At 29.8% G+C, this 12,504-nt stretch overlaps 1 pseudogene; it reads left to right on the top strand.

Moving 5' to 3' along the window:
• The first annotated feature begins 6,003 nt into the window (after nucleotides 1-6,003).
• Nucleotides 6,004-12,046, top strand: LOC127123200 (uncharacterized; annotated as a pseudogene).
• Nucleotides 12,047-12,504: the final 458 nt, after the last annotated feature.

Below are 12,504 nucleotides of genomic sequence, written 5' to 3'. Positions count from 1 at the left end.
CATATTCTCTTCCCAAATCTATTGCACTGAACATTTAATTAACTATTTTCATAATTGTTTTCTTCACCGAAACAAAGGGATCAATATTCTTCTACTTCAAATATGTAAGTCACCACCGCAACTATAAATGATGACATTAATATTGTTGTGTTGTTGGCTAAACAATGTCGAAAATGAAAATAGCATATAATGTATTTCTAAGAAGTCAGTTACTAAATTTGTTACTACTTCCATAAAATTCATCGAGAACTCTTCATATAAATAAATATGTATTTATTTCTGTTTATTTTATGTGATCAGATATTAATTGTGTCACATTTATCAAATGAGATTAATTAATATGCACTGTCAGTGTAAAAAGTTTTACACTATCGATTCATCACCATCACCCGTTTGCATTACTTTATAGATTTTAAAAATAAAAGTCAAACTTGTCCCAATATCCAACGGTTATAATTTACTGACTGTATAAAATTCTTTTACACTGACAGTGTATATCAATTAAATTCTTATCAAATAATTAATATAAAATTAAGTTGTTATACACAATTATTTTTCACAAAATTTATTACATAAATAATTTAAATTATGACAAATAAATTATAAAAAAAATATGTTTATGTTTTGACACGTGCACAACCTAAAATAAAGCGGACAAACGAGCATGAGAGTGTCTATTTGAATGTTAATACACTATAAAGACAACTATGCGCTATCACATCACCCATCTAAATCACACATCGTAAAATAATTGAAATATTATTTTTAGTTTTATTTTATTTTTATTTTTGTGTTTATAATTTTTTATTATCTTAATAATTATTATTAAAGTTATTATTATTATTAACGTTATTTGTATTATTTTTATTATAATAATAATAATAATAATAATAATAATAATAATAATAATTATTATTATTATTATTATTATTATTATTATTATTATTATTAGTGTTCAAATAGACAATCTTGTGCCTATTTGTGAGCTTTGTTTTTGTTTACACACGTGAAAATATAAATGGTATTTTCTTTTAATTTTAACTTAATTTATTTGAGTAAAAATATATGTGATATGGATTCATACATTTATTCAATTTTTATAAAATATTTATTAATTATGATACAAAATTAAAATTAAAATACATATAATTAAAACATATAATATAATATAATTGAGTACTCAATTCGAAAAAACTTCTAACTCATGTACTTCAAGATCATGCTAGAAGATGCCAAAAGTTAATGATTAATTCAATTGAAATGACTTAGTTTGTAAAAATGTGAAAAGAAGATGATATGACCCTAGAGTTTTGTAAAGATGATATGACACTGGAGTTTTGTAAAGAAATGATTAGAGAAGAAGTTATTTTGCAAAATAAAAGAGAAGTTATCGGAGAGAAATGCGGTTTACATCGATATAATAAAAATATTTTTTTTTATAAAAACCAAATTTAGGTTAATTAAGAAATAAAAAAGACTGACATAAAATACTAAATTCTCTTTATTTATGGTTAAATTGTAGAAGATATAGATAGAAGTCATATATAAAAAAATAAAACATTAAATAATACAAAAGGAAAAGCTAATAAATGAGTAGAAAATGTCCATGATTAAAGATGTCTATTTTTAATCTTTCACTCTCTTAATTTTCTTTTAGAATATGTTAATTTATTTTTCCCTCTCCATCTTATTGATTACTGATTTGAAGAGATAATCCAACAATATTTTATTCAACATCATGCAACACATGCCAACAACTTAAGAGAAAAGAATAGAAAAACAAGAAATAAATATTATTGATTTATATTAGAGAAGAGAGTATTGCACTAGTTGTCGAATAAATTGAAAAGTTATGGAGTTTTTTTATCCTTCAATATCATTTTCTCTCTTTTATATCATCTAATATGGAATAATGATATAAAAAATTTAAAATGAAATAAGGTCGAAGTTTAAGGCATGAATATCATTGTGAGATTGCGTATATAAATCAACTGTAATTTAATCATGTATCATGGATTCCATTAAAATATGAACAAAGTTTTTTTCGTTACCTAGGTTCTGTCATTGTCATTACTAATTTAAAAGAAGTCGAGTTAACTTTGTATATGAAAAAGAAAAAAAAAATTGAACATAGAATTCTTTTCAAATTATGAATGAGTATTAAAAACAAAATTGAATAAAGTTTAATTTGACGAAAGAGAGTCACACACAAAAAATTCAATTCCACGCAAATGAAAAAAAATAGAGACGGATATCTTTCTTCATTATTTAATAAAAGGGAAAATCCACTTAGGCTTAAACATGTTTCAATGGAAAAGTTGGAATATAGACAACTAAAGAACATATTCTTATTATGCTTCTCTTTGCTGGTATATAATTTACTATTTCCTGTAACTCTTGGACAGTTTTTGTAACAGTAGAAGGAGTCATTCATAACTGTTTTCAATTTTTTTCTTCAATTATAGTTTTTTTATAAAGTAATTAATAAAATAGGCAGTTACTAAAAAGTAATATTGAAAAAAAAATAGTCTAAAATCCCATATCCCATTTATCTATTGTTATAAATCTATACCTATATGTAAAGCGGATACACCTATTTGGAGTGCCCTATTTTTCTCCCGATTTTACCCTTAAATTTTTTAATTCTTTTTCTTTTATTTATCCAATAATAATAATACGTGGCACTCATACCATCCTATAAAATATTTCACTTTTATAACTTCTCACTTTTTTATTCCTATTATCAAATTTTAACTCCTAGAAAATAGGAATAGCAGTTACAACATATAGGAAATGACAATTTAATTTTAAATAATGGATGCATTGGCTTACACACATAAAATCCAAGTGTAAATGGGAGTTTATGTGATATCACCAAAATTTTCACTTTATAACTTCTCACGTTTTTATTCCTATTATCAAATTTTAACTCCTACAAAATAAGAATAGCAGTTACAACATATAAGAAATGACGGTTTAATTTTAAATGGGAGTTTCTGTGACATCACCAAAATATTTCCTTAGGTTGTGTTTGTTTCAAGGTTATAAAAAATATTCCTGGGAATATTGTAATGGGAACGCAACATTCCCATGTTTGATTCAATTTTTAAAAAATTATTCCAAGGTATATTTTATTCCCAGAAACTTTATTTTCACATGGTTCTTTTATTTTTATTCCAAGGTTTAAAGGGTGGGAATCCAACATTCCCATGGGAATAAAATTCAACTAACTACAACTCCCCACTACTATTCACATTTATTTATTTATTTTATTTTATTATAATTTTTAAATTAAATAACTATTATAAACATTCCTAGGAAATTTAGTTTTTACCAAACAATTGGATATGAATATTATTCCAAGTAATAATAATGATGGGAATAAAATTCCAAGGAATGTTACTTCTAAACTTGAAACAAACACACTCTTAATTTCTCAATATCAATGTTCTTATTATTGGCTGATATAAAAACAATTACCAACCATATTTATCTTTCACCATAACATAAACCTCCATCTCTCACGTAAACCACCACCAACAACGATCCTACGAACATTCACGATTTTCATTTTTTTCATTTCCTCCGGTTACAGCAACAGCCAAAAGCACCGCTGAACTTCCGACATCACCGTTGAACTTCCGATATCACCGCCGATACATCCAACGGTCAACCTTCGCGATTGAACTGTCTTTCCAGAAACTTCTTGAAGGTACGTGAAATTCTAACTTCTATCTATGACTTCTTTGCTTTATGTGTTTCGAAAGCGACACTGGAATTTTCGTTAGGATTCGTTCATATTTGTATAATCAACTTTTTTCATTTATTTATAGTCCTCCATTCTGCAATTGTGAAAGTGGAAAAGAAAAGTGCATTAACAAAAAGAAAGAAGGTGAACCACCACCAACAACGATCCTACGAACATTCACGATTTTCATTTTTTTCATTTCCTCTGGTTACAGCAACAACCAAAAGCATCGCTGAACTTCCGACATCACCGCTGATACATCCAACGGCCAACCTTTGCGATTGAACTGTCTTGACAGAAACTTCTTGAAGGTACGTGAAATTCTAACTTCTATCTATGACTTCTTTGCTTTATGTGTTTCGAAAGCAACACTGGAATTTTCGTTAGGATTCGTTCATATTTGTATAATCAACTTTTTTCACTTATTTATAGTTCTCCATTCTGCAATTGTGAAAGTGGAAAAGAAAAGTGCATTAACAAAAAGAAAGAAGGTTCAAAGTTTATGGTGTGAGATTTGTCATATTAGCACTTTTTCAAAAGCTGTGATGTTCATATATTTAGGTACTCATGTAAATATGATAGGTAAACATTATAGGAGTGATAAAGTTATAAAGTTACACCTTTTATGACTTCTTATATGTAAAAATATATGAACGGGACAAACATTATAGAAGTTACTTTATAAAACATATATTATTATAGAAAAAGCATTAAGAAGTTAGTAACTTCTATATAGTGGTATATTAATTAATTATAATTATGATGTTTTTAATTATTACGTTTTAATTAAAATGTTTAAAATAACCAATTACGTATAATTATGATTATTTACACAGAGTTTATAAAACGTGTTTAATAATTCTTTTTCTGTAATTAAATCGTTTAAAATAACCAATTATTTATTGATGTTTACACGTTTATAATTATGATATTTTCAATAGTTCCTAATTTATAAACTCTATATTATATTAATTAAAAAGTGTTAAGAAATTAGTACCACTTTGTATGTTCATATATTTAGATACTCATGTACTGGTTATTTTTAATAACCACGTTTTATAATTAGTACCTTCAGACAAATTATTTAAAATACCTTTCACATAATTATTTGGATGAGACAAACATTATAGAAGTTATTTTAATAATAAATTAATAATTAAGAGAGACAAAATTTCATATGAGTACCTTCTCACTAAAAAATTTACATTTATGTACGTCATGCAACATTTATGTAGGTTATTTGCGGAAATCAACAACATATTTAAATATATAGTATACTTGAAATTGTGTGGTGTTCTTATAAAAACCCTCAAAGTTTAATGCAGAAACATGAAAAAGATGCATGACTTAATTGAAGTTACTGAAATAATTTAAAGTTTCTAGAAAAGTAACCAAAAGAGATAAAAAGAAATTTAAAAATGTAAGGGAATAGAAAGTGTTAGAGAGAAGAAAAGTATCACTCCCGTTTTTTTTTCATTGCATTTTGACTTTGTTCTCTCTTATAGAATACCATTTTTTTTATTTTAATTTTAAGATAAATTATTTATCGAGTTAAATTAGTATATAGTATGAAAATATATAAAGTTAAATTAGTATATAGTATGAAAATATATCAAGTGAATAATATATCAAGTTATTCATGCTTATTTCTTTAATTTTCATAATTTTTATTAAGCATATAAGCATTTTTTATAAGCATAATATAATGATTATGTCAAGTTATTTTCATATAAACATATATTATTCTATATACTATTTTTTACTGTGCTAATAGTATATAGAATACCATATCAAGTTATGAAAATAGTATATAGAATACCATATCAAGTTATGTTTATGTTTATTAATAATTTGATTATATGTTTATATAATTTTTTATAAGCATAATATAATGATATAACTTAATAAAATAGTATATAGAATAATATAATGATTATATGTTATTCATGCTTATTTTTTTAATTTTCATAATTTTTTTTTATTTTATGTTTTTGTAGAGGATTCGGTATAGTTTCCAGTTGACAATTACATTAATAAAATGGAAAATAATACCCGTCAAATATCAAGTCAACAACAGAGGTCAAGAAGGGCCGAAAATGAAAGGAAGGAGACAAAATATAAGCAACGAGCAGAGAGAAAACAATTTGTCGAGACGACGTGAAAATTATAGGCGGCGAAAAGAGCAAGAGAAACAAGCTCAAACATCTCTCCCTATAAACAGTCAGTCGAGAGTTTCATTTCAAAATTTTACAAATATGACTTTTCCAAGATCACACTTTCAAGGAACTCATGACAGTGAAGCCGGCCCAAGTAGAATTACACATGTTAATGATGTTGCACTTGGTTGGTGATTATCAATATATATATTATATATTACATTTCATAATTTTGTTCACTTTCGTCATATCTTATTTTATGTATTTAAACCCGCAGATCATAATTGCACATCACCTAATCAACGAAACAACACGAGTTAATCCAATACAGGTATAAGTGATATAGTTCTAAGTATGCGAGTATTAATTTTTACAAATGTATATATATTAATTATTATTTTTGTATCAGATGATATGGATGTTGATGAAGCTTTGGAGGATGCAGTAATATCATATGTTAACATGGACGTCAGAGAAAATGATGCATTATCACGTCGCCCTCAAGGTATGTTCGTAAAAAATTTGCTTCAAATAAATGTAGCATTTGCTCATGTGACATAAAATTTAAAATCATGCAATATTAAAATATAATAATTGAAGCATCTTGCATATATTTTTTATTTGTACTTTAGATTTTAGACAATATTTAGTAATCAATATCAAACTCCTGCCTGTAGAATCAGGACATGCTTTTCGAGCAAAGCACAATATTGCTCGAAATTTCAAAAATAATACGATGATGGCAAAATCCCGGTTGCCTCATCCATTTACCTGTAGACACTGTCATGCAAGATTGTTTCATCATGAATCACGTGACACGTGTTGTAATGGTGGAAAGGTATCATTCTCACGAGTTGATGCTCCTATAGAATTTCAACAATTATTTTTGGATGGTTCAGCTGAAGGAAAACATTTTAGGCAACATATTCGAAGTTATAACCATGTGCTTTCATTCACTTCAATTGGTGTCCATGTTGATGAGAATATTCTTGCATCTGGTCGTGGTATATACACATTTCGTGCTCAAGGTGCTTTTTACCATAACATAGGAGGTTTCTATCCAAATGAGAGTGTCAGGCCGCGTTTCTTACAACTATACATCTACGACACCGATAATGAGCTACATAATAGAATGCAGGAAAATCCACAGCTGCACCAAAATGTAGTTCACAAATTACAAAAAATGCTCCATCAGTTTAATCCTTTTGTAATTAGGTTCAAGCAACTTTCAATACTTCCAAATATCAGTGAATGTAGCCTCATACTTAAGGAGCGTCCAAGTAATCACCATCAATACAATCTTCCAACTGCTGAACAAGTTGCGACAATTATTGTTGGATGTGATGCAGATTCTATGGATTATAGAAGGGATATTAATGTCATTCGTTGTGATGGAAATCTCAAGAAAGTTCAAGAGACAAAAGGATATTATGATCCTTTGGAATACCCTGTATTGTTTCCATTTGGGACGCATGGTTGGGACATCAACATAATAAATTGCAATGGACGAAGAGTGTCATGTCGAGCATATTACAGTTACATGCTTCAGGTAAATTTGGATTAATTTTAGTAGATAATCTACTTAGCTAAGTGTTGTTTAAAAAACTTTACATTTAACACCGACATTTTTTTCAATCAACTGTAGATTCGCCCAAATGATCAATCAATGTTGTTAAATGCGTGTCGACTGTTGCAACAATATGTTATAGACAATTATGTCAAGATTGAATCAGGGAGATTAAGGTGGATTAAAGAGCACCAAAGTGATATACGTTCTGAATTGTACCAAGGTTTACATGATGCTTTGCATGTTGGTGAAACTAATGTAGGTACAAATTCATATAGCATAAATATACAGTTTTAGATTAATAGTTAGTTGTACTTCTAATGATAATAATTCATATATTCTAATAATAATGCATTTCATGAATCATCGTAGAGAACATTGGAAAAAGAACAATATTGCCATCATCATTTATTGGCGGTCGTCGAGACATGACACAACGTTATGAAGATGGCATGGCTATTGTTCTTAATGGCGGTAAACCAGATATTTTTCTAACAATGACATGCAATCCTTCTTGGAGTGAGATAACATCAAAACTTTTGCCTTTTCAAACACCACAAGATCGTCCAGATTTGCTAACAAGAATATTTCGTTCGAAATTTGAGAAATTGAAGGATGATGTTATTAATAAAGGAGTCTTGGGTAAAGTTAAAAGCTACATGTATGTCACTGAATTTCAAAAGCGAGGACTGCCGCATGTGCATATGTTGTTGGTCTTGGAAAGTAACGATAAGTTGCGTGACCCAAAAGATTATAATAGTATGGTAAGAGAAGAAATACCTAAATTAGAATGTGAACCACAGTTGCATGAAGTTGTTGTAAGACATATGATCCACGGACCTTGCGGCATAATCAACCGAAAGTCTCCATGTATGAAAGACGGACATTGTAAAAAAAGGTATCCCAAACAATTCTTGGATGAAACACGTCAAGGCACTGACTCATATCCCGAGTATAGGAGAAAGTTTGATGAGTCTGTATCGTTAGGTGGAGATAGGTCTGTCGATAATAGATGGGTGGTTCCTTATAACCCTTGGTTACTGTTAAAGTATGATTGTCACATCAATGTAGAGATTTGCAGTAGCATTAAAAGTATCAAGTATCTATTCAAATATGTATACAAGGGCCCTGATCGTGTGGCTATGGAGTTTCATAAAGGATCGTACATGGATGAAGTTCAGCAATATGTTGATGCAAGATGGATTTGTGCTCCCGAGGCATTATGGAAAATATTTCGATTCACTCTTTACCGATTATATCCTTCGGTTGAAAGATTGCAGATCCACTTGCCGAACCGCCATCAAGTGCGCTTTTATGATCATCAGCAAATTGCAAATGTCCTAAATAATGAACGCAACTCCAAAAAAATGCTCACACAATTCTTTGCATTGAATCTACGAGATCCACAAGCAAGAAAGTATCTGTATAGAGAGATTCAAGAGCATTATTGTTGGAACAAGCGGGGTATGGAATGGCATCGTAGGCGATCAACAAGAAAAGTTATCGGGAGAATCTATACGGTATCACCTTCGGAGGGAGATAATTTTTACTTGCGACTGTTGTTATCGCATGTCACAGGTCCAACCAGTTGGGAATATCTTCTTACAAATAACGGCATGACTTTCAGTACATTCAAAAAATCAGCCGAGGTTAGGGGATTTCTAGAGACTGATCATAGTATTCGTGATTGTTTGGTTGAGGCTACGAGTCTCCGAATGCCATATGCTTTACGAAGGTTATTCATGACGATTTTAATATTTTGTGAACCTACTGATGTTAGAGGCCTTTGGAATGAGTTTTTTACACATATGGTAGAGGATTATCAAACAGCTAACAATGTTGTGGAATCAGACTTAACTAATATGTTGTTGAAGGACTTGAATGAACTCTTAAACCTGCACGGTAAAAAGATTGATGATTATGATCTCCCATATTTACCCCCTAATACAATAGACAGAGGTGCAGTTCCAAGTATCATACAAGAGGAGTTAGCGATCGATATCCCCAATGAAGATATTGAATCTATTACTAAGTTAAATAATGATCAAATGATTGCATCCAACACCATTATGAATGTAATTGTTCAAAAACATAGTGGGGTATTTTTTTGTTGATGGTCCAGGAGGAACAGGTAAAACATTCCTTTATAGAACATTAATGGCAAGTTTAAGAAGTAGAGGAGAAATTGTCTTAGCAACTGCATCATCTGGTATAGCTGCAACATTGTTACCCGGTGGTAGGACTGCACACTCTCGATTTAAGATCCCTATTGATATTCAACCGAGTTCCATTTGTAGTATTGAAAAGCAAAAGGATCTTGAAAATCTCATTAGAGTTGCTGCCGCAATAATTTGGGATGAAGCACCAATGACAAACAAAAATTGTTTGGAAGCCTTAGATCGATCATTACAAGACATTTGTAGCAACAATGCTCCATTTGGTGGAAAAGTTCTGATCATGGGGGGGGGGGGGATTTTCGTCAAGTTCTTCCTGTTGTAAGAAAAGGTACTAAGGCACAAATGATTTCAGTGTGTATTATTCAGTCTCATTTATGGAATCATACCAAGATTTTGCATTTGCGTCAAAATATGCGATCATTGCATGATCAAGAGTTTGCAGAATTTCTTATTCGCATTGGTGATGGTGTTGAACCTACCAAACCAGATGACAGGGTGAGGTTACCTTTACATATTGCAATCCCATGGGAAGGTGAACATTCCATACAAGTACTTATCCAACATATTTTTCCTAATTTAGAATTGCATGGTTGGGATGCCCCATATATGGTACAAAGAGCTATTTTGACACCAACAAATGATGATGTCCAGAAATTGAATGATATGATTATCGATCAGTTTCCAGGAGAAGAACATAATTTATTATCGTTTGACGAGGTTGAAGGAGATAATCATAATTTATACCAGCAAGAATTCTTAAACTCAATTGCACAAGGTAGTTTGCCACCACATATTCTAAAGATAAAAAAGGGTGCACCATTGATGTTGTTACGAAATCTAGATCCTAGATATGGATTGTGTAATGGGACCCGGTTATTATGTCGTGGTTTATTTATGAATATGTTGGATGTGGAAATCCTGACAGGAAGCAACGCAGGAAAACATACTTTTTTGCCTAGAATTAAAATAAAAACATCTGGAAGTGATGGTCTGCCTTTTGTCCTTAGTAGAAAGCAGTTTCCTGTGCGACTAAGTTTTGCAATTACAATAAATAAATCATAAGGACAAACCATTCCAAATGTTGGAATATATCTTCCACAACATGTTTTTAGTCATGGACAGTTATATGTGGCTTTATCAGGGGTGTTTCACAGACTACAACAAGATTTTTAACCAGGGAAGGAAAATTGAAAGGAGAAGATGGTGACTACACAAAAAATGTAGTCTACAAACAAATTCTTTTATCGCACCCGCAGGTATTTATTAAGTACATTGAAAAAATTGCTCACACGTTGATTCCCATTTTGGTTACACGTCATACCAAGCTTATATTGTATTATTTATATCATAGATAGATAATAACTAAATATAATTTTCTTTTGCTTTAATATACAGCCAAACTAGAACACGATGAAATCTTTCAATTATGTAAGGAGTTGAGACGAAAGAATGTTGAAACTTGCTTCAACATGAAAGTAAGTTATACTTAATCATTTATTTTATGTTTTTATGTTAGATATAAATGGGGTGATAGTTATTCTCACTATTCTTATGCAATAAATTTTAGATAACAAACTTTGAAGATAAATGGAACACATGGAAGGATGAACAAAGTATTTCATCCATCGACAAACTCGACAATAAGGTGTATTTATCTTTTCCGTAATACGTATAAAAAAAATCTTGCACTTTCATCACTCTTTCAGTAACATTTTTATCATCCTCATTGAAACAGGTCAAACGTTTGAAAATTTACTCCATCGGTTGGAGCTCCATAGTGATAACAGATAAAACACAACTTTGGAAAATGGTGAAAAGAGAAATAATATCTCAAAGGATGGAGAGGTTTTTTATTTAATTCATTTAAGAATATATTTACTCTAGATTATTTTTGAATGCATGAATTTAACTGCTATTTGTGGTTTATGTAAATAAAACCATATATATTTACTAAGTCCATTGTTTTCCTTATTTACCAGAAATCCAGGTAATTCAGAAACAAGTCATAATTGTTGTTCTACCAAATCTAGACTAAAATAAAGTATCTCCATTCTCCAGGTATTATTTGTGTCGCAATAAAGCATATTATATTCAAACGAGACATATGTTCTGAATATATTTCTTTTATAATATGACATTTCGTCATGTATTTGTAGTTTTTTAAATCTCAAGAGCGCATTGATAAAGGGATGTACGAAGAATTGATTCAAATCTTTATAAGGTAAGAAAAAGCTATATTACACAACTTACTATTAATTTTACTATCTTTTTCTCTAAAAATTTTCTAATTTAAGAGTCTTACATTTTTTTCTTTACTACGGAAAACAATTGCAGGGAAAAAGAAAATACTTCGAATAGAGATTTCATGTTCGGCATTCCTCTTAAAGAACGTCATTGATTACACAATATCAATATTATCTTGCATGCTTCGATATAATTTTGAATATCTTTATTTACCATTTTCAAAATGTAATAATATTATTTTTAATGCAACCTACAGTAGAAACCTCAAAAAAAGAAAAAGAAATATTTATTTTTCTCTGCTGTGCGCATTAAAAAAAGCGGGCAGACGGGCACGGGAGTGCCCGTCTGAACGCTAGTTAATAATAATGATAATAATAATCTTGAGAATTAATAAATTAAATAAGAATTTAAAATGGATAATGGAGAAGGGGAGTTGAAGGAACAAGGTTCTTGAAAAATAAATAGAGATTAATTACTATACACTGTCAGTGTAAAAAGTTTTACACCGTCGATTCATCACCATCATCCATTTGTATTACTTTATAGATTTTTAAAATAAAAGTCAAACTTCTTTTAATATTCGACGTCTATTATTAACTGACGGTGTAAAAT

The sequence above is a fragment of the Lathyrus oleraceus genome, chromosome 2 (assembly GCF_024323335.1).
Source record: "Lathyrus oleraceus cultivar Zhongwan6 chromosome 2, CAAS_Psat_ZW6_1.0, whole genome shotgun sequence".
NCBI classification, from domain to species: domain Eukaryota; kingdom Viridiplantae; phylum Streptophyta; class Magnoliopsida; order Fabales; family Fabaceae; genus Lathyrus; species Lathyrus oleraceus.
Note: the sequence above shows the minus strand (reverse complement) of the source record. Positions and strands in the feature narration are given on the sequence as shown.